This window comes from Juglans microcarpa x Juglans regia, chromosome 8S (genome assembly GCF_004785595.1).
Source record: "Juglans microcarpa x Juglans regia isolate MS1-56 chromosome 8S, Jm3101_v1.0, whole genome shotgun sequence".
Lineage (NCBI taxonomy): Eukaryota > Viridiplantae > Streptophyta > Magnoliopsida > Fagales > Juglandaceae > Juglans > Juglans microcarpa x Juglans regia.
This window is the reverse complement of record NC_054609.1, coordinates 15,058,750-15,083,487: the sequence shown is the minus strand read 5'-3', so window position 1 is coordinate 15,083,487 and position 24,738 is coordinate 15,058,750. Positions and strand designations below refer to the sequence as shown.

Sequence of the window (24,738 nt, the reverse complement as noted above, 5' to 3'; positions counted from 1 at the left end):
CAAAATATTTGATAAAATCGATGACCAAAAAATGATGAAACCAAATAGAAATATCATGAAATGATTAAAACACATAGCAAGTATGGATAATCACATTTTTTAGAAAAATACATTTTGCACGCTCAAAATTTTGCACCCTAAGGGCCAAACTGTCAAAATAAACTATAAAAAACTAAAAAAGAACACTAGATGAAAAACATGTGGCTTTGCCTCATTTGTTTTTGTAGATAATATAAGTTGAAATGAAAGTTAAAAGTTGAATAAAATATTGATAGAATATATTTTTTTAATATTATTTTTATTTTAAAATTTGAAAAAATTAAATTGTTTATTTTATTTTGTATGTGAATTTGATAAAGTAGTAATAATTAGATGAAATGAGATGAATTGAGAATAATTATGAAAACAAATGATATATAATTTTGATAATTTATGATCTAAATTGCAAAACTTTTTTTAATATTAAATAATATTTTTAGAGAATATAAGACATTATTTATCAAAAAAATAAAAGAAAGTTATAATTTTGAGTCTTTTGACAATGAAAAGAAAATTGCTCAAAACTCAAAAGAATAAAAAAAGAAAGTGCTCTGCTCTACAGTCTACACTTCACGGTAAATTTAGCCTATTTTAGAGCACTCTACAGTAAAATACGGTTACCTTTACTTTAGATTTTGTTAAAGTAATTTTGCTACGTGTAGAAAATACTATTCATGATTATAAATATTTTAAATTAATTTCTCTATTCAGTGGCTGATTTTTTCTATTTTTTTCAGATTTTTTATTTTCATTTTAAATCCCTTTTTCTCTCTCGTTTCTACTCTTTCCTCTGTGTTGGTTAGGGTGACTTCAATATTGAGTCTATATATATACAAGTAAGCTGCATATTAATAAAACAGTACCTTTTTTGTAAGGGTTAGATAGTTCTTAAGAAATTGATCTCAAAATTTATTTTATTTTCTTTTCTTTTTTATTACTAATTTTGTACTATAATTATTGTATTGAGATATTTGTTGGAACCCCACTCCTAACATGTATTATTTTTTATTTTAATAAAATTTGCTTGCTTAGGCCTAAAAAAAAAGGCTGCATATGACCCAGATGAAAAAAGAAAAAAGAAAAAAAAGAAATCTGCATATGACACCAATCGGCTTTTATATTCCTGTTGACGTGCGACAATCCCATTGGATATATTTTGAGAATATTTTTATTATATAATTTTTTTAAAATTAATTTATATTTTAGTTTAGTTTATAAATTTGAATTAATTTGAAATAAGTTATTATATATGATGAGGTATTAAAAATATCAAAAAATATAAAGATAATATTGATAATTAGAGAATATATTTAAAATAAATAAAAAATATTAAAAAAATATAATATTTAAATAATATAAAAAAAATAGATAAATTGATGAATGATATATAAAAAAAAAATTAAATTAGTTGATGGATGGTATATTAAAAAAGTTAATATATAAAATAAAAAAAAAAAATTTTGATAATATATTTTAAATCATGAGATGAAGAATCCATTTAGAGTCGTCTAGGTTGGAATTTGGAGAGTTTGCCTGCAACAATGGCGAATCACAACGGAAACGGGGATATCCTAATGCTTGAAGCTCCGCTGCAGTCATCGGGCCCCACATGGCCCGGATTATCCAGCGCCGAAGTCATCGACGCCTTGCCCTACATCGACGATGACTACGCTAACCCTAGAGTCAAGGAAGAGGTGGACCGTTTGGTTGAGGAAGAGATGCGTTGGAGCTCCAAGAACGCCCGCCGACTTTCTCAAGGACCTGCCTCCTCTGCCCAATTTCAATTTCGAGGTTACTCTCGGCTTCCTTGATACTTGGGCTTTTCCCTTCTCCTTTTTGTTAGACTCGTTTGTTTTTACAGAACTTTTTGTTAGAGTCGTTTATTTTCACAGAAGAGAGGTAAAATGATTCAGTTAAAAATTAAATAAAATATTATTAAAATATTTTTTATTAATATTATTTTTATTTTAAAATTTTAAAAAATTAAATTTTTTATTTTATTTTATATAAAAATTTTAAAAATTTATAATAATTAAATAAAATGAGATAAAAAAATATTATAAAAGTGTGAACAGTCTTTACTACCTGAGAATTTAGGATGCGAGAAAGAACAAATAAATTTAAATTCTGGGAGATATCCTGATGAAGTTAAACTCAGGGTTTTTTCCTGTTTGTAATGTGACTATAAAAGATAAAAAAAATCCTTCTTTGGCTGTTGAAGAAAGTGACGAGAGAAATCTTGGCTGTCATGTTAAAATTGAGAGTTTTAGAAAACTGGAGAAGTCCATTAGAGTGTTCATGTAGGTTAAACCTGTTTTCTTTTTGAGAAAATTGTGGAAACGACTGTTTATATCCTTAATGTGAATATTCTGCCATGCAAGGATTTCTTCTTCGGAGATCTTCGTTTACAAGGGCATATATAATAAAAACATAAGATTGGAGATTTGGCTTTCCTTTTTATTTTTCATTTGTTTTTTTTTTTTTTTTTTTATAAGTAAGAGATCAATATTATATATATGAGAGAAATAAACATAGCCCTTGTACACAGGAAGTATACAGAAGGACCCCTAATTACACACTAAAAGCGATAAATTAAAGACAAGAAATCATGCACATTATCACCATGCAATACAATAGTAGAAAACCAGCACATTAAAGTGTGGAGAAAAAAATTCTTAAACTTGGCCATTGTGTGTTCCTTATCTTCGAAGCATCACGCATTCCTTTCTGACCAAATGCACCACATAATGCACAACGGAATCATTTTCCACACTGCAACCACTTGATGACAGCCTTGCATCCATCTTCCACCAACAACCCAACAAATCCACCACCCTCCTAGGCATAACCCATGCAACATCAACCCTTTGAAAAGTCTCATCCCACAACACCCTAGTTACCTCACAGTGTAATAAGAGGTAGTCCACAGATTCTTCATTTTTTTTACACATATAACACCAATCCATCACTACATATCCTCTCTTCCTCAGATTATCCGTGGTTAATATCTTCTCAAGAGCAGCATTCCAAACAAAAAAAGTTACTTTAGAAGGCACACAAATCCTCCAAATATTCTTCCAGGGAAACGGAGTATGCTCTTGTGTTGTCAAGATGTTATAATACGCCTTCACTGTACATATCTTGTGATCATAAGCCCTCCACATCAATCTATCTCTCGGCGCCCTATAAGTCCCCATAGAATGTAATAGGCTAAAAAAAATCTGAAACAATAGATAATTCTCAGTCATGGAAATCCCTAATAAAAATAATGTTCCACTGATGCGCCCCATGAGCAAATGACCACACATCCGCCACTAAAGTCTCCCTATTACCTGCAATGCAATATAGAGCCGGAAAAGCCCTTTCCAATGCTTGATCTCCACACCACACATCCCTCCAAAAACTGATTTGATTGCCCTCACCAACAACAAAGCGAATTTGATTTACAAAACTTGGCCATCCCTTCCTTATAAATTTCCATACACCCACACCATACCCCCCTCTCACTTCGTTAGAACACCAACCACCCCCAGCGACACTATATCTAGCATCAATAATTTCCTTCCACAAAGATCCCTCCTCCAAATGATATTTCCAAAGTCATTTCCCCAATAAAACTTTATTAAAAGTTCTCAAATTACACACTCCCAACCCCCCTTCTCAACTGAGACACATACTGTCTTCCATCTCACCAGATGAAATTTCTTATCCTCCCCCATGCCTCTCCATAAGAATGCCCTGAAGAGTTTCTCCATCCTGTTCACCACCCCTATAGGCATAGGAAATATCGATAAAAAATATGTAAGAAGGTTAGTGAAAGTACTCTTGATGAGAGTGAGGCGGCCCCCTTTTGATAAATACACCCGTTTCCAACTAGCCAACGTTTTCTCTACCTTCTCCACCACCCCATTCCAAATAGCTCTATTCTTGAAAGTTGCTCCCAACGGAAGGCCCAGATATTTTATTGGAAGAGAGGACATCTTGCAATTCAGCAGACTTGCTGAATTACGGATATTAGAAACCTCACCCAGTGGAACCATCTTAGACTTGCCAAGGTTCACCTTAAGTCCTGACACTGCTTCAAAACATGTAAGAGTGCTCGTAGAGATTGTACCTGGCCAGCATTCGCTTCACAAAAGACTAAGGTATCGTCTGCAAAAAGAAGGTGTGAGATGATAGTAGGGCTACTAGAACCATTGCCCACCTGAAAACCAGATAAAAAACCTCTCCCAACAACTGCTTGCACCATCCTACTTAAAGCCTCCATTACTATAACAAATAAAAGAGGAGATAGAGGATCTCCCTACCGCAAACCCCTCGAACTATCAAAAAAGCCAGCGGGTGTGCCATTAACTAGAACTGAGAACCGTGCAGTTGAAATACAATGATGCATACATGAAATCCACCTAGCCCCAAAACCGCACCTCTCAAGTAGGTATAAGAGAAATTTCCAATTCACATGATCATAAGCCTTCTCCATATCAAGCTTACAAAGAACACCAGAAACACCCTCTCGCAGTTTGTGGTCCAAACTCTCATTTGCAATGAGTACCGAATCAAGAATTTGTCTCCCACGAACGAAAGCGTTTTGGGACTTAGAAATAATAAGTTTCATCACCGGACTAAGCCAGTTAGCAAGAACTTTCGAAATAATTTTATAAACACTACTTACTAGGCTTATAGGACGAAAGTCTTCAATAATCAAACCTCCTTGTTTCTTGTGAATGAGAGCAATGAAGGTCGCATTAAGGGATTTTTCAAACTTTTGAGAGAGTGAAATTCATTGAAAACCTGCATAACATCACCTTTCACAATATCCCAACAAGTTTGAAAGAAACCTATTGAGAACCCATCCGGACCAGGCGCTTTATCCTTAGCCATGCCAAAGATGACCTTGTAAATTTCTTCTTCAACGAACGGTCTCTCCAGAACACTCGCACTTCGCGAGTCAATTGCCTCAAAGGGTAGGTCATCAAGCTTCGGCCTCCAAGAAACCGATTCTGTGAGAAGGGTCTCATAATAATGTACAATATGGTTTTCTAGCTCAAGAGGAGAAGATAGCACCTGCGAGCCTGATAGAAGTGACTCAATATCATTGTTGCGCCGATCTGAATTAGCCACTTTGTGAAAGAATTTCGTACACCTATCTCCTTCTTTCAACTAAAGGGCCCTAGATTTTTGACGCCATGAAGTCTCCTCTGACAATAGAACCCTCTCTAGATCTGCCATAACCCTGCCCTTCCTCAAACACACCTCCTCTGAGGTATCTCCCAATACTTCTTTCCCCTCTAACTCTTGCAGTTCCTCCAACAGTGTAAACTTCTGGTTGTCAATGTGGCCAAAAACTTCCAAATTCCACTTCTTCAAGTCTTGTTTCAGAGCTTTCAATTTACTTGCAAGAATGTAACTTGGAGTACCAATAAATTGATATGAAGACCACCAAACACCCACCCTCTCTACAAACCCTTCCGTTGTTAACCACATGTTTTCAAACTTAAAATACCGACACCCCCTGTGAATACCCCCACAATCCAGAAGGATAGAGAAATGATCTGAACTAAATCGAGCTAATCGTTTCTGACTCACTTCTGGGTAGTGAGCTTCCCACGAAGGCGATACAAGGAATCTATACAATCTCGACCAAACCCGCCCGTTTGACCACGTGTACTCGCCCCCCACAAGGTGGAGATCCATGAGATCCAGATCAAAAATAAACTCGGAGAATTTTTCCATGGCCACCGAATACTGATTATGTCCTAATTGTTTGCTAGGAAAACGAATGATGTTAAAATCACCCCCCATACACCAAGGCACATCCCATAAGTAATACAAACCCGCCAACTCCTCCCACAACCCTCTCCTATCCCTGTCCGCGTTAGGACCATAGGAGCCTGCAAATGCCCATTCCCATCCATCATCTACATTTTTAAATAGAGTCGCAACCGAGAAATCACCAATACACTCCTCAATCGACTCAACCACTCTTTTATCCCACATAAGTAACACTCCACCTGAAGCTCCCAAAGCTGCCAAATAAGTCTATCCCACATGCATGCACCCCCATAAACTTTGCACAATTTTCCTATCAATAAATCACAACTTTGTTTTTTGAATACACACTACATCTCCATTCCATATCCGTAATAATGATTTGATACGAAAGCGTTTATTGCGATCATTGAGCCTCCGTACGTTCCATGATAAAATCTTAGGCTTCATAAAAAACTACATTGCCCCTTTCTCTCGATCTATCCCTTCCGCCACTTCCTTCTTTTACATCATAATTAATTGAGCAAGTAAGTTTTTTAAGTTCCCTATCCTGTTTAGAGGCTGACTTCGAATGGCTAGCCTCAAGAGCAATGAGGAGAGCCTTAAATTGTTCTTCATACCCTCCAAACGAAATCCCAACGACAGCTTGAATCTCCTCTACTTTCTTGAAGACCCAATTTGACGAACTACTCCCATAATTAGAACTACTCACATAACGCCAATTTCGAACCACTCACATTCTCTAGCTCAAAACTGCAATTTTCAAGCCCAACCCTGGGTTCAACAATGGATTCAACACTCAATAAAACCCTCAGTGCCAATTTCGAGCCACACACACTCTCTGATTGAACACTGAAATTATCAAGCCCAACCCCAACGTTATTCCCCTCAAAAGAACCCATTTCCAGAGAAAACAAACCTGTCGGAGACCTCAGTTCTTGGTCCAACGAGTTTGAAAGCACTGGAAGCATTGTTGTGCCTCCTTCTGCCACACATGACTGATTTTGCACTTTTACCAACGGCAGCCCACACGTCGGCAACGAAAAATCAGCCGTCAAAAGCCCATACATTTCCAACTCCTCTTCCATCTCGCCCTCCTCGAAATCCTCCCGTCTAGGTGACAGCGCCGACACACCATGAAGGTCGACCTGGACCGGCGTCCCTTTCTGTGCCGGAACGGAGTCCGTCGAAGGACTTAACGGCGTCGCAGACGCGCGACTCAGTTCTGGGTCCGAGATATCGGTAGCAGTGTTTTAGATTTTGTACCGTACCGGCCGGTACGGCCGTTATTTTTCGTGTCGTCCGGCCGGTACAGGTATTATACCCGTTTCTTACCGGCCCAAATACCGGCCATACCGGCCTATATTTCGGTCTGTGTTTTTTTTTTTAAACTACAAGCTTATTTTTTAACCCTCAATTCAGATTAGACTATTTATAATTTATATATATATGTATTTATATATAATTTATTTATATATAGACTATTATTTTGGAATATAATTTATATATATATTTATATATATAATTTATTTATATATCGACTATCCCGAAACGCTATCCCGAAACGGTACCGGTACCGAAATATTTCGTTCCAGTGCCTTGATCGGTACGGCGTCCGGTACGGTATTCAAAACATTGATTGGTAGGCATCTCCTGAACCGATATCTCGGGAGGTTGACCCTGCAAAGCCCTCCAGGCCTTCTTTGGGCCTACGGCCTGGCCTGGCCCATGACTCTTCACCAGCCCGGCCTGCCACGCGTTACTGGGTTTTGAGCTAGAGCCCTTTTGCCTCTGGTCCGAATCCTGGCCCATAACTTTTGAACCCAAAACCAAACCCATGTCCAACACTTCCTTCCCCTTAACGCATCGTTTAAGTCCTAGAATTTCTTCCAATAACATCCCCACTTTAATCTTCATGTCACCCAAAACCCTCAACAGATATTCTTCATTTGGCCCCAACGATTTCCTGCCATCACCCCCGCACCTCTGCACGTCCTCAAACACACCAGACACCGCTCCACTCACTTCACACTGCCGTACCTTCTGTGCTTGGAGCACCTCGCTGTACGTCCTTGAGGCATCTACCTTCAGCAATGGAACACCACCATCTCCACTAAAAACCTTCAACTTATCTGCCTGGGAGGACTATGGGACTCTGTTTTTCCCACTCAAACCAGAGTAATTAGCTGTAAGTTCCTTCAAAATGGCTCCAAATTTCCTCCATCCCTCCCCCTTCTTACCTTCTGGAACAACTATCATCCCTCTCCTCTTTCCATGCCCTAACTCCGAAAGGGAAAGAAAGCTGCCATAGAGATTACAACCCCTCTGCACCATTAACATAGAATTTCCTGTTCTACGTGTTCTAAGAAACTTTGAAGAACCCAACGCCCCCGCACATTCCTTCACTATAAAGCCCAACCACCCCAAAGCTTCATGATCCAAGGAGATGTATTTCACCACTCTACTGCTACTCTCGGTGATTCTCCACCACCTATCATTCTCCTTTCTAAACGCAAATGACTTCTGTTCAATAAAAACCTCACTGTGCATTCCCATCGAAAACCAACCAATACACTAACACTCTAATCACCAACTGTACTACACTGAAAATTGGACCACACACTAATCACCACAAGGAATTATTGCCATTGAAGAGCAAAAACACCAACGAAGCAAAAAAGTGTACAGAGAGAAAATTTTGCCTGGATGTGACTTAATACTTATTTCATTTGTTTCTTGAGTGAACGAACGGACCGTTATGGGTTTTCATTCTTTAATTTTGGGGTATGTACAACCTATTAGGTTAAACAACAGATTCTCTTCCAAAAGAAAAAGAGCAGTTAATACCAGGGGAGCAGTCCTACAAAGAAAATGCACCAATGAATGCCTATAAAAGATAGTATAGAGAAAGAAGCACTAAGTCTCTTACACAATCGTTTTGGTACTCAGATCCGTGGGTAGGGAAAGACCTCCACAGCCAGATACCTAGCTAGTAGAAAGGGAAGCACTTAGCACGCATACAGGATTCGCCTCACTCTATTCCTGACTGGCAGCAGGAGAGGGAGGACTTGGGGAGCTCAGCTGGGGTCAGAGGGGAACGACCTCTTCTGGTAAACAGTCAGTTATGGACTCAGATATAATGCTCGTACTTATATTGATCCAGTTCTACATATAAAAAAATGGTCCAGTAGTAATAGTTTAAGGACCAAGGATGAGCTATATAGAGGATAAGAGAAGGAAATGCTAATTTGGACGTTTTTTTTTTTTTTTTTTTTTTTGTCAATTATAGGAAATCTCCTGGCCATTTTTTATGATTCATGGAAGTCGTAGCATTATGTTTGCAACATTGTCATACCCATTCTAACAGGCTAAGTAGCATGAGCACACACATGTAGTCGTGATGATGTACTAAAGAGACAGAAGTGCTGTTTCTTCCAATGCAAGCCTTTCACTTAACATGTTATTGTTTCTTGCTTGAATTTTAGCTTTTGTTATTTCTTTCCTTATTTTTTTAATGGTTTGATGTGTTTTTCTACCCATTTTGTTTCAAGCAGCATTATAGATTAATCTAAATGGCCAATTTAAAAACAAATTGTGATGTGAGGAATGTGAAGTAGCATGTCTTATTGTGGACTTTGGAATTTCAGAATCACCCAATGATTGCTAGGGAGTATGAGCGTGTGAGAGCTGGAAAGCCACCAATGCCTCTCGACAGGTCACGGTATAATTTAGAACCACCGCCAATGAATAAAAGGAATGATGAAACAGCTTGGAAGCAGACACTTCAGAGAGCTCAATGCTTGCTACAGTACCAAATGATCAGGTGACGATGTTATATGGTAGTAATGATCATAATTCTCGAAAATTTTAGATTCAACTCTGGCGGAACTTTGATTGCTGTTGGGAGGAGAATAATTGTTTTTTTTCCTGTTATTGTGTGATGTGATGTGGCCAAGGAAGTGCAAGCACATATTAGCATGTACTTGTTCCAATCTGTCCCCGGCTATTGCCTGGGTGTAATTTGTGCTCCAGTGAGATAAAGAATTTCTCAATCCATAAGCTGTAAAATTACTCCGTGACGATAACTAATATGTATAATGTTATTATGGTATATACTTCAAAAAAAAAAAAAAAAATTGCAGTATATAGGTACATCATACTTTGCCCTCAACAAATGCTCAGCATCCTCTGCCTGAAGTGGCTGAGCCATCCTTCTGTGGAGATTGTTATTGAATTTGCTTGTGATTACCCCGAGCTAAAATAGTTTGAATAGGCTTTTCCTTGTTATCTAAGTAATTAATATTACTTGGTTCCTTGTGACTCTTCTGCGATATTCTCCATTCAACGATCCTTTTTGTCTTACCAACCTACCAGAGTCTATGTACATTAATTTCTTTACTACAACTATAACATGCAGCAAGATCCTGATCATCAAACAGTTGTATGCTTTTGATGTTGTTTTGTCTGCTTGAGTACAAAATATACTTTCCCTGTACTTATAAGGAATATAATGGTTTCTTTGCAGTCTGGAAAATTTGGACCTCATGGTAAAATATGGTCCAGATCTCTGGAAGCAGTTCATCCAACGGTTGGAAGCACTTTTATTAAGGTTTGTTTGCAAGATTCCATTTCCAGTATATTAATCATTTGCACTCATCATTCAGATTGATTCTCCTGCTTCAGTGACTTGTGTTTCGTTGATCATGTTAACTTGTTAAGTTTTCCTCACATTCTCATATATCCCATAACTCCAACACTTTGAATTCTAACTGGCGTTTTTTTTTTTAAATGAGTAAGCAAAATCCACTGATATTAACATTCTGTACTGTGCAAGTGGAATGTTTTTAAATGTTTTTTGACACTCACCCTGGCATTTTGGTTAGGACAATGGCGTGGTAGGTTCTTGCTTCATCGGACATATAGCTCTTCTAGTGAACTGGATGCTTCAGCTGAGCTTAGACGCTTATACCTCCGTGAGCCTTTGATTCATATCATGAACACCTTGATGCATTTTTCTAATGTTCTCAGGTGTGTGATACATAACCTAAACATTATGGGGAATTGAGGTTGATCATGAAGCCCCCCCACTTCTTCTCAAGTTTGGCACCTTTAGCTAATAGTATGCGTCAATCTTGATGATGCCCCTTAAGTATACTACATGCTGTAAATCCGTCATTTGTGACATGCATAAACTTGTACTTGGCAATGCGTCAATTCAGTCCCTTTCTTAATGCATGTGAATGCTAAAGGTAACATTACCATATTTCAACCAACAAATTAAACTTATAATATTTATTATTTCATATTAGCAGTTAAACTTTAGGGTTAAATACATTGTTAATCCCTGTGGTTTGCCTCAAAATCAATTTACTTTGTGTGCTTTTTAATTGAACTTTTTATTCTTTGTGGTTTTAGGAAAGGTCAAATTGATCCCTCCGTTAAAAATCAGTTAGTAAACCATTAATTATGTTGACGTGCTAAAAAATAGTTTAAAACTTAAAACATGATTAAAAATAATTGAACTTGAAATTAAAAAAAGAAAAAGAAAAAAAACCTCAAAAAATTAGAAAAACATACAATTTAGAAAATAAAATTTTATTTATTTTTTTAAAAAATTGCAACTACTGAATTAAAGAAAAGACCAGGCAAGGTATGAAGGTGGTTTGCTGCAGCAGGGCCACTCCAGGCTCTTGTGACGGCCCAGATCAGGCCGCTACGTTGTGCAGTTCTGGGAGCCACCCCCTGGCAGCCCAGATCGGGGGGGCCCAAATGTGGCCACCACTTGTTGGGCGACATCTGGAGGGAGTCCCTCCCCTTCCTAATCGGTGGTTTTTTTTTAATTAAGTATTTTTTAATTTTTAAAGTTTATTTTCTGACTTTTAAGTTTTATATTTTTTGAGATTTTGAATTTTTTTCATTTATTTCTATATAAAGTTGAACCAAACTTTGTTGGATAAATGATTGTGGCAGTACCGACACCGGGGGGCGGGGGGGGGGCTGGCTATGGAAGTCCGTTATAGAACAGTTTGGGGAGGCTTGGGGAGGATGGTGATTGATAAGATATGCGGTCCATATGGGGGTGGGTTTTTTGGAAATACATTAGAAAAGGTTGGGAGATCTTCCGGAGACATGCACATATTGTGGTAGGCGACGGTTCTCGTGTCAGATTTTGGTATGACAAATGGTATGGTGAACAAAGCCTCCAAGATACCTTCCCTACCACTTTTGAGCTTGCATGAGCGAAGGATGCAGAGATAGCTAATCTCTTGGTCTTATCTAATGGCTCCCCTCTCAATGGAATGTAGATTTCGTTAAGGCAGCCCAAGATTGCGAGTTGGAGACTATTATAGAGTTCTATGCGGCACTGTATTCCATAAGTATGATCGAGGGTACCATAGATAAGATGAATTGGAGCCCCTCCAAGAAAGGTCGATTCACTGTCAGATCGTTTCACCAAATTTTAATGATCCCGGGAATGACCACATTCTCATGGAAGAGTATATGGCGGACAAAAGCTCCTTCAAAAACAGTTTTTTTTTTTTTTTTGGACAACATCCTTGAACAAGATTCTCACCACAAACAATTTAAGGAAATGCCAGGTAATGGTATTGGACTTTGTTGTATGTGTAAAAAGAATGGTGGATTAGTAGATCATTTGCTTTTACATTGCGAGGTGGCTAGGACCATGTGGGATGATTTTTTTGTAGGAATTGGATTATCATGGGTCATGTCTCTTAGACTGGTGGATTTTCTAGCAAGCTGGAGAGGCCTCCAAGGTAATTCACAAGTGACAACAATCTGGAAAATGGTTTTTATATGTATGTGTTGATGCATTTGGCAAGAGAGAAATGATAGAAGCTTCAAGGACCGAGAGAGAACAATGGATGAGCATAAAGTTTTCTTTTTTAAAATATCTTATGGGCAGGGGCCATTGGTGTTAATGGGCTAAATGTCTATGATTTTCTACTTTCGGTTGTAAACCCTAGTTAGGTACTTCTCATGTATACTTCTTGTATACTTGGGCTTTACCTACTTTTATGAATAAAATTTCTTGACTACCTATCCCAAAAAAAAAAAAACTTTTCACTAGAATTATTTTATTTTTAAAATTTGTTGACACGTCTTGCCATGCCTTGTCAGTATAGTTAACAATCTGCTATCTGATTTTTAACAGAGGGATTACCTTGATCTTCTTAAAACCACATGGAGTAAAAGGTTCAATTAAAAAGCACATGGAGCAATTTAATTTTGAGGCGTCACATGGACTAGCTTAATGCTTTATGTTAGATAAATATGACCACCATTAATTGATGTTCTCTTCATAGTCTGTCTTGCTCGTAGTATTATTTTTCACTTGCTTCGTTGTTTTCCAGAATGCAAAAATTAGCTCAGGAACAAAATGCAAAGATTGAAACAGTGAATCGTGAAAGGAAATATCATCAGGTGATTTAACTTTCTTCCGTTCTATCCCACCTTATATTTCAATTTTTTGCTGCATTTTGATCTGATAATTAAGTTGCTTCTTTGATTTATCAGCAAAATAGTGCATTTAAGCTTAATGCTTTGTCCATACAATGGAAGGAGCTTTGTCAGAAAAATATTGAAATTCGAACTGCATGTACTAGCATTGAGGATCATATAGAAGAACTGAGGAAAGTAGCATCAAAGAGGTAATATGCATTTTTTTTTTGGGTGTCTTCTCTCGTCTGCTAGTCTTGGAGCTTATTAGTTTTTATTCTTCTAGAGGCTGGAACTTGGAAGGTGATTTACAGAACGGTAGTGTGTTACACTTGGAATGATAAGGTATGCTCTCTTTCTTGATGTCATATTTCTTTTAGATTCAATGCTATGGCTCTATTATTTGTTCCAAAGATTTCACAATATTACTTATGAGTAATGCTTTGTACAAGTCCTAAGTATACGAATCTCGCACAGACCCTTTGTAAAAAAGTGGACCCCACCATGAAAAAGTGTCAATTTTCTGGTGGGGTCCACTCTTTAGAAAGGGTTTGGGCGAAGCTTGGACACCTTAGGCTTGTACGTAGCATTACTCATTACTTATTTGCATTTAATGGTTACTCTTTTAATTGTTGTCTGCAATAATGATTAGGGGAATATCCATGTCCCAGTGGGGATGAAAAGCTGAAGATTGCAATTGACATCAGATTATTGTGACAAGTATTGATTTTGCCTCTACTGTTTTGTTAGTTTTGCTACTTTAGCACTTACGAATTTGACATGTGAGTTGTTACAACTATTTTAATGCATTAATCTATTTCCAGTAAATTATTAACTTTTTAGGTTTTGTTAAATATGTAGATAATGTTAAATATGTAGATAATAAAATCTACCTCTTCCCATTAATTTAAGCTTTTGGATAAGTGGTGATTTCACATGATATCAAAGCAGATGTTCTAAGTTCAAACCCTGACTCTACACTTCAACCAATTAATTAAATATTCTACCTGTTGGGCCTACTTACGGAGGGGGAGTGTTAAAAATATAAATAATAAAATCTACCTCTTCCTATTAGTATAAGTCGTGATTTCACTGGTTTCATCTAAATGAGTTTGTCATTCATGTAATGTAGGTTATGTACTTAACTCAACTAAGCCAGAATTCCAACTAATTGGGATCGGTGTGATGTAGAGTAGTTGTTGTATTTTATGTCATGTTACATTAATCTTTAAACTGTTTACCTCTTCTGAGAACATAGTTTATTTAAGCTGCTGTTATGATTTGCATCATAACCATGAATAAACTCATTAGAAGCAATTTTAGTCCTTGTCAGTCATACATTTTGCTGACAGATACAGGGTCCATATAGGTAGGAACTCCTAGAAATATGTGTGTGTGTGTATGTATATATATATATATATATATATATATATAATAATATTTACTTTAGTATGTTTCCTTGATATTCGATACTGTGTTATTTTGGTGCCTTCGAGTCATTTATTATTTTGTATCACTGCATGTTTTTCATTTACAAATTGTTTTATTGTGATAATGAAGCAATGTATAGAAGTACTTGAGATGCCTTTTACCCTATGAGTCTTTTCACTAATAAAGTTTTTTCTTTTCTTTTCCCCGAGTTGAAAGCTAATTCTGCAATTGTAAAAAAGCAAATAACTTGGCAAATAAGGACACGACACATACAATAAATATGCGCACGCACTTGTGAGTAGGATTATAGGATAGACATTCTCTCAACACCTTTGATGTGTTGAACATGTACTCCACATGCTTATACATATTATGTGTGAGATTGATTGAACTTGCAGACAAGATTCCAAGATAGTATTGTTACCAGAAATATTTAAAACTCGTATGATCAAAAGCAAGGAAAATGTAGGGAAAATTTACAAGTTATGAGTCTTTAACCGCTATCTAGGATCTTTTGTTGGGGGTAGGAGTGGAATGTTCTTTTGATCAAATTAAAGTAGATCATATTAGGGCTGTGTGAACGTGTCCCAATTATTGTAAAATTGCGTGGTAATACTCTTTGTTTGTATAAAAAAGTTAGATTTAGATTGTAATAAGAAATGAACAAGCAAGTTTCATTAACAACGCAAAGGGGTACAACCTAGGTACAAAGGAATTATACAAAAAACTTCAGCCATCTGGGCAAAAGACGAAAGCAATTCCTGAAATTCTAAAAGATTGGAGACTTACCCACTGGCATAAGCATTCAACCAATCATAGAGATTGTTGAGCATGATAGCTTTTAACTTTGTCACCATCCTTCCACAGACGTCGACGAAATGAGCATTGCATTCTTGTTAAATACACCACATTGCACTTAAAGGTACCATTATGATCACCACTAGAAATTTGCCAACACTCCAGTAATTCCACCACATGCTAGGTCACAAACCAAATCATTGGTGTTGGCACAAACCAACAAAAGCTACTACAAATTATTGCTGAAGGCCCCATGATTCCCACTACCGGTTCTGTAATTTCAATTGGCAAAGTCAGAGATCCTTGCTGATTTACCCTTGCTTTTGTGGCTTTTCTATGGTCAAATGAATAGTAAAAAAATAAGATTTACTATTCATTATTGTTCATCAAGAAAATTCTTGTACTAGTAAGTCTTTATTTGCCTATATAAGGAGGGCTTAGCTTTGTTGAAGGACATGACTTTATTTCGAGAACCCTTAAGAGTTTCAGAACTTAAGAACCATTCTCTTCTTCTGGTTTCTTGCTCTTCCCTTGTAATTCCTAAATAATTTCATATATTGTTGTTACTTATCAAAACAAATTTCATGTATTGTTGTTTATCTTAAATGAAGAACTACAGCCATTTCAATTGATAATTTGTGAGTACTAAATATTTTATCCTTTTTACTTTCTTTTCGCCTCCTTTATTTATTTACACTCCAATCATCTTGTCCATCTGGACTCCAGTCATCGAGTCCTAGTATTTAGTTTCTTGCACATTCTTTATTTTCACTATAGTTATCTGGTCATTTATCTATGAGTTTTGTTATGTACAAGCAATTTTACGTACCAATCTGCATACTAATGTTGTTGCCTTCATATTTTAAATTCAAATTAACATTGTTTTCAATAAAATCTAATTTCTGACCAATCATATTGAATGCGTGCACATATTAGTGCGCAAAATCGCTTACAATTAGATTTTTCTTTTATCTATTCAATCTAGTCATCTTGTCACTTTCTTTGTTTCTTGCTTCCACTCCCTTGTTAGATAGCATTTCGGGAAACCCTTAATGTAATCAGTATCAAAATAAAAAAAAACACTTAAAATAGCTTGCTATTGGGCAAAAATATATTTTGAAGCAATATTCTCAACATATTTTTCTAATACATATTTGGTACCTTTGTAATCAATAGTAAAAGAAACTTCTAATTGAGCAAATTACTTTCAAATTTAAAAATACATTGTACCATGGATAAAATTTCTTTCATAATAGTACTATAGTTAATTTGTGCACTACTCCAAGCTCCAAAATGAAAGCAAAAAATTTGTTCCAATGAACTTGGTGAAATAATTTGTTTCAGAATGCCACCATACCCAATGTCAGAGGCATCAGTTTCAAAAATCTTGAAAGAATTAATAGTAGCAATACCAAGATAAGATAGAGTCTTGACATAAGTTTTAACCTACTGCATAATAAAGGAAGTTGAATATCTGACCAAGGAGGTGGATTGGACTCTAACCTCTCAATTAGTGGTTTATACCAAAAGAATATGTTTATCTTATCACAACTAAGTTTGTTACAGATAATGCTAAAAGAAATATGGCATAATGACTTTGATAATCCCCTTAAGTTGGGTGGTGAATGTTTGAAGTGCCTAACTTGGAAAGCAGTCTAGATAAATGAGCAGCTCTGAGGGGTTTAGTGAAAAGATCACCAATGTTTTGTGAAGAAGAGATATGAGATGTTGATATCAAACGACTTTGAAGCTTCTCGTGAAGCACATGACAATCAATGTTAATATGCTTTGTGCGTTCGTGGAAGACTGGATTTGCGGCAATGTGCAATGTTGACTTGTTATCACAATGTAGTAGAGCTGGCTGGGGATGCAAAATAGTTAAGTCTTTCAAGAGATAAACGAGCCAAGTGATCTCACAAACTGTAACAACCATTGCTCGGTATTCTACTTCAGCAGATGAGTGAGAGATTGTTCTTTATTTTTTTGATTTTCAAGAGATTGGAGAATTACCAAGGATGATATAATAATCTGTAACAAAGCGCCTGCTGTGCATGCAACTAGCCCAATCAGAATCACAATAAGCCCTTAAGTGCATGGAGTTGTGAGAGGGGAAGAAAATTGTTTGGCTGGGTGAGTTTTTGATGTAACGAAGCACATGGTGGGCTGCATCCAAGTGTGGTTGCCGAGGAGTAGATATGTATTGGCTCAATACTTGAACAGAGTATATAAAGTCTGGACGTGTAATGGTGAGATAGACAAGTCGTCCAGCGAGTCGATGATAAGTAGTAGGATTACACAAGAGTGGTCCATCTGAATTGTTGAGTTTCAGATTCTTGCAGCAATGTGATTAACCATAGGTTGTGGAAAGAAGGTATTGAGAAGACCAAGAAGTTGTTCACATTGCTCCTTGGTGAAAGGAAGTTGAGGTGTGGCAGTAGTAACATCAGTACCTAAAACTTGATTAACTGAAGATGGTTGATGAAGTCGATGTCCAGGATGATAGCCATGAAGCTTGTAACAACAATCAGTCGTGTGGCCATGAATACGACAATGATTGCAAAAAGAGCGCTTGCGTTTAGAGGTTGAATATGAAGCACCTCTTTTAGACTCAAGAGCGAGTAGTAGGTTGATTGTTGTGGCTGAGTAGAGCAGCAGGTTCCACAACAGGAGCACTGAGGGAGGCAACTTCACGTTAACGTTCTTCTTGCAGAACAAGGGAGAAAACTTTATTGATAGGTGGAAGAGGATCCATTAAGAGAATCTGTCCAGGAACAGAAGAAAAAGACTCATTGAGCCCCACTAGAAAATACATGATCTGCTCCTCGTGTTGATAAGCTAGGAGTGTTTTTTAGGCACCACAAGTGCAGTGTGGTATAGGTCAAAAATTATTAAGCTCGTCTCAAGAACCTTTGAGTTGAGTGAAGTAGTGGCTGACAAATGTTTGATTTTGAGATCAGGAAGAGATAGCCTTTCGGAGTTGAAATATACGAGGAGCATTGCTTTGAGAAAAACGTTCCTTGAGATCATTCCACATAGTAGTGGTTGTGTCAATGAAAATGATGCTGGCAGCAAGGTCTTTGGAGACCGAGTTTAAGATCCAAGAGAGAACCATGTTGTTGCAGCGAGACCAGAGCTCAAACAAGGGATCAATCCGTTGAGAGGGACAAGGGAGAGAACCATCAATGAAACATGTTTTGTTCTTGGCACTAAGGGCCATGAACATGGAGCGGCTCCAAGTGGAGTAATTGTCACTAGTTAAGGGTTGGGAAACCAAGAGTGCACCTGGCTATCGCCAATGTGCAAGAAGTAGGGGTTGGAGGGATTATCAGTCGAATTGCTGGAAAGAGAAGCATCTATAGTAAGGATTGGCTCTCTGATACCATGACAAATATTGAAACTTGTGCAGAAAATTCTTGTTTTTTTTATTGTGAAGTACGTAAAAATATATAGATGTTGCATATAAGGTAGATCTTGAATGTATACGATAAGGCATAATAACGGAAATACAAAAGAATATGTTTATCTTATCACAACTAAGTTTGTTACAGATAATGCTGAGAGAAACATGGCATAATGACTCTAATAACAATGTTTCCTGAGATTTTGTAGAACTCAGCAATATAATTTAATGAACCAAGAAATTTTTGTAACTAGGTTTTATCAATGAAGACATTAGGAAAATTTATAAGAAAATTGGATGGGTCTATTGATTGGACGAATTTGTCTTTCATGAATATAATAACCTAGGGAACGAATCTTGATTTTTCTTTTTATGGGAAATAGACTGCATTCATTCATGAAAGTGAAGTTACAGTTATGGTTGATAAATACAGAAAAAATCCAGATTACAAGCCAACTACTCATGGTTGAGGCTTCACCAATTCACAAATTCTTTTATGACTGGTATGGTCTTAACTTCTAGAACTCTACAGACAAACTGTCTGAGAGACCATACTCTACCTAAAGCAGAGATTTCAAACCTCACCTTTCAGAGGAGGAGAAGACTTTCACTTTATGGGCAAAATGTCCAAGAGACTTTCTTTTTTATTATTAACCTAAAACAAAGGAAATAATTGAAAACGTAAATGATACGTGAGAAAATAGCGAAATACAGCTTGGAAAGATGTAGATCCGCATTTTCAACCTTAGAGGAAATAAAAAAGTAAACACAGGGAATGTGGTGGCGCCACCTTAGAAGTATAGCGAATAGTTGAGTCTGAAGAAGCCGATGACCCTGGTCCCAGAAATGTCGTGCGTGGTGGTGGTAGAACTCCCTTTGCGGTGGTGCGTTGATGTCACACGCATACTTTGGATTGCGCGTGTGGCACACGCGTTGCTCCGTTCAACGAGATTCTTCACCCATCTAAAGGATCGGTGCCTTGGGAATCTTGCGGTGGGGCGCGTGGTAGTCGTCGGGCTCTGGAGAATAACATATCGGCATTTCGCCCTACTTTGAAAGAAAAACACACAAAACCAGAAAAAATAAAAGAAAACACTTCAATTTTCTTAGCAAAGACAACAAGATCATTTCTTTTGATGACATTCAGAAATGAATACAAATGTTTTCAATGTTCATCAATAGATTTGGAGTAGATAAGAACATCATCAATATAAGTAATGGTAAAATGACAAAATGAATTGAAAATATTATTCATGATATTCTGGAATTCACTAGGCGCATATTTAAGACCAAATGAAATAACATTCCACTTATGATCTTCAAAGGGAGTGGTAAAAGCAGTTTTGTACCTATCATTCTCACTAATCTGGATTTGCCAAAAACCAGATTTCATATCAAATTTAGAAAAAACGTCACTAAGTCTGTGGTTCAAGTCATTCTTATTGGGAATGAAATATCTAATCCATTCTAGTACCTTGTTTAGAGGATTGTAATTAATAATTAGGCGATGAGTCCCTCTCTCAATCTCAACATTTTTCTAAACACAAAAAGCAGTATAAGATCATGGTGACTTACTATGCCTAATAATCGTTTTAGCGAGTAAGTCATGGATTTTATTTTTGAAAAATTCTAAAATCTCACTATTTATTTGAATAGGTTTAGCTTTAGTAGGAATATTATTTTCAGAAAAATCTTTAACACAAGGCAAATCAACAATATGTTTCTTCCTATGCCACAAAACGTTAGGAAGATCAGAACACATATCATCAAGTTTTTTTATCAAAACCATCAATTTTTTACTGTAACAATTTATGACATAATTTTTTAGTAATGTTTTTTATATTTGATTTACTACTTTAGGAAATTCAAATGTTTAGTCTTAGTAGAGATAAAAGCGGTCAAACATTTATCATTATCAATATCAAAGGTTAAAGCAAACTTGAACTTTAATTTTTACTCTAAAGGGTAAGTAGTAATGACATCATGTTTAGCAAGAAAATGATATAAAGAAGATATAAAAGTCATGCCTAGAACTGTCATATTTTTAACGAGAAGATAAGAAATTTTAAAACAAACATTGTCTTGACAAATAAGAGCATTATTCAGTTCATATTTAATCTTCATTTGAGTACCATTAGCGGAAAATTATTTTTCAGTAGATTTTTCATAATATTTACTAGGAATTATTCCATTTTAGATACAATTCGCATAAGCTCCTAAATCAATTAAAGCAACAACTTTGAATTCAGATTCATGGCAAACAACAATCTTTAATTTGAAAAACCATTTTAAAGGAGTGAAGCGATCTATCAAACATTCTTTATTAATATCAGAAAGAGATTCTTCATGACTAGAGGCAGCACCATCATCTTCCTCATTAGTATCGGAAATATTGTGTTGATCAAATTGTTTTTCAATTTTCAAAAGTAATAACTCTTGTTTAATAGTGTGGCGCCCCCAATCTCCCTTACATAAATACACAGGAATCGAGACGCCAGGATGGTGACAATACGGTCACACATCCCAACGAAGTGCCAGTGTGTGTACATGCAACAGTGTACAAATAAAATAACGCAGCGGATAGTCAACTAAGTACCAGAATTTATTTACAATCAAACATCAGTAAAAATTTGAATAGCAGTTATACAGTCATCCATAAAAATATATTACAATAGTTTTCAAAAAAAACAAACGAGTGATCCCAGATCACTCCTCAGGCGGAACCGTCTCCTCAGGCTCGCCCTCCTCCTCATCTGCATCAAAATCTACGTTACCACAAAATGGTATCGCAGGTAAGTACGACCCCAAATAACAACGTAATATAAAATGCATTAAATGCAACTAACATGCATGCACATGAAAAATATGCATTTTACTCAACACATTATTTTTCCCGAAAATAATTATTTCAACACACGCCAAAATCTCATTTTGGCCCAAAATATCTGTAAAACATTTTTCCAGAAAATGATTTACCCAAAAATCCAACTCGCACTATTGTCCCAGAAAATAGTGCATTAATTCCATATGCACCATGGCCTCCCCTATGGACCTTCCGCACGTCCTGGCTTCGTAGCGGTGCTCAGTTCCGGGCCCGGCGCTTTCATGGCCAAGCACCCACACTACGCAACGAGCGATGCCCAGTTCCGCGCCCAGCGCGTACGTGGCCAGACATCCTCTAGTCCCCACCAGCAGAAGGACCACGGAGTCGGCACGAGACCATCTCGTCCGATCCCATTGTCGCCCAGCGACAATCCAGGGGACGTTACTCAGTATATTCCGCTCCCGAGTAACCAAAGGAGCTCCATCGAGTTAATACCCCATCTCGGCTTGGGGTCGTGATACACACGCACCTAAAATCCATTCTCACATGAAAACCCAGTTTTCATAAACACATGAACATTAATGCAATACACGAAAATCCAGTTTTCTTTACAAACATGATCATGCATGAAATAATGATATGAACATGCACCAACACTGATCCAACATCCATCCAGAACCAATCCCAACAAATCCAATCAAAACAACTCATCAACAACCAAACCAAATAAACCAAACCAACCAAACAACTCCAATCACAAATCCATCCGACCCCCGAACTCCACAAACTCAGTCCGTCATGCCAAAAATACAGTGAAATGGGTTAGTGCAAAAATACATTTAAATTACGAAAGTTCTTTGGAGAAATACTTACAATGCTATATAATAATTTTCCGAGGATCACGGGTGCGCTCAAAGTGGAAAAATAGCTGTCAAACAGTGTAAAATATACTGTGGCCGTGGGTCACAGATACCCACTTTTCAACGGTGATAAACGAAGACTCAAATTTGATAGAGTAGGGCCTAGGGAGGTCGGTGAAGCTAGTGGTGGTGGTGGTTTGCCGTGGGTGGCGGCGCAATGGGTGGTAGAAGACCAAAATACCTAAATCAGAAATGTAGATGGTGGAGCTTCACCGGTGGCTGATCGGAGCTGGGGTTGGGTCCAATGGGTTGCCAAGAGGTCGAGGATGATGTGGTAAGAAGATGGTGGCCAATGGTGGTGCGACGAAGGCGCAGCGGCAGAAAGAGTGCCGCGGCTTCAATGGGTTCGTGGTGGTTAATGGCGGCGATGGAGGAGCTGGAAATGGACGGGGGTGATCGCCGGCTGCAGGGGGAGCGGAGGAGCCGGGCGGTGTCAACCACCGCCGGCGCATGGCGGCGGGCTGGGGGAGAGATGAATGCACGACGAGAGAGAGAGAGAGAGTGTCGCGCGCGGGAAGGAAACCAGGGAGGAGAAAAAGAAAAGAAAGAAAAGAAAAGAAGAAAAGAAAAAGAAAAGGAAAAGAAAAATAGAGAGAAAAGAAATGAGGTCCAATCCTCATAACTTGGGTCACAAAAATGATCCAACAGAAACGATTTCAAAACCTCAAGTTAAATAAAATAATTTAAACGTAATGGTAAAGTCAAATTGAAATAATTAAATCCCACAGTAATTAATTAAATATGAAAAACAATTTAAATGCACAACAATAAATAAATATTAAGAAAGCACATAAAAATTAATTTTCACTAATTAAAAAAATCCTAAAAAATAATCCAATTAAAATCCAATAATTTTAAAACAAGAGAATAATTTTGAATAAAATAAAAATAATCATTCAATAAAAATACACTAAAATACGGGGTGTTACATCCTCCCCCCCTTAAAAAAAATTTCGTCCTCGAAATTGACAAGGTCAACATTAAGACTAAGACAGGAATAAGATTCAACTAAGAGCAGACTAAGAACATACCACCAAAATAGTCCGGCAATGCCACTCTATAAGCAACAAACCCAACCTTCTCTACGATCTGAAAATGGCCAACATATCTTGGACTAAGCTTTCCTTTCTTACCAAAGCGCTTAACGCCTTTCATAGGAGAGACTTTAAGATATACCCAATCACCTACTTCAAAGGATAAGTCTCTTCTTCTTGTATCTGCGTAACTTTTCTGGCGACTTTGCGCTTCAGCCATCTTCTTCCTGATAAACTGAACTTGATCCTTCATTTCTTGAATTATCTCAGGCCCAAACAATATGTTCTCGCCAACTTCATCCCAACATAAAGGCGATCTACACTTCCTTCCATACAAAGCTTCATACGGAGCCATCTGAATGGAGGAATGAAAACTGTTATTATAAGAGAACTCAATAAGCGGTAAGTGATTCTCTCAACTTCCTTGGAATTCCATGATACAAGACCGCAACATATCCTCCAGAGTCTGAATAGTACGCTCTGATTGGCTGTCCGTTTGGGGTGATATGCAGTACTAAACTTCAACTTAGTGCCTAAGGCTGCCTGTAAACTCTTCCAAAAAAAAATGGGACATGAACTGCGGGTCCCGATCCGACACAATGCTCTTGGGTACTCCATGCAAACGCACTATCTCCTTGACATATATCCGAGTCAACTTACCCAAAGAGTCAGTATTATTAACAGGCAAGAAATGAGCACTTATGGTCAACCGATCAACAATCACCCAAATTGAGTTCTTCCCACTAGGAGTCCTCGGCAAACCTACAACAAAATCCATAGAAATATTATCCCACTTCCACTCTGGAATAGGGAGAGGTTGAAGTCTACCAGTAGGTCTTTTGATGCTCAGCCTTAACTTGACAGCACGTGGCACATTTCTCAATAAACATGGAGATATCCAATATGCTCGTTTTAGTCCCCCAATGACACATCACGACCAGTATTCCTAGAGTGACTGCTATCCAAAAATCTCATTTCCTCAAGAACCTTAATACAACATCCAATAAATTCCAATGATCAAAAGCCCTTACAATAATATGTGCCAACTGCAATCAACTCCTATGC

The 24,738-nt window shown here is 37.3% G+C and overlaps 1 long non-coding RNA gene and 1 pseudogene across 1 annotated transcript; one reads left to right on the top strand and one right to left on the bottom strand.

The window, feature by feature from the left end:
* The first annotated feature begins 583 nt into the window (after positions 1-583).
* Positions 584-14,091, top strand: LOC121244922 (annotated as a pseudogene).
* Positions 12,746-21,387, bottom strand: LOC121244923. The gene is made up of 3 exons (XR_005936505.1): positions 21,377-21,387; positions 16,993-17,000; positions 12,746-12,867 (listed from the first exon to the last, which is right to left on the bottom strand). It is a non-coding gene; the product is annotated as an uncharacterized LOC121244923 (long non-coding RNA).
* Positions 21,388-24,738: the final 3,351 nt, after the last annotated feature.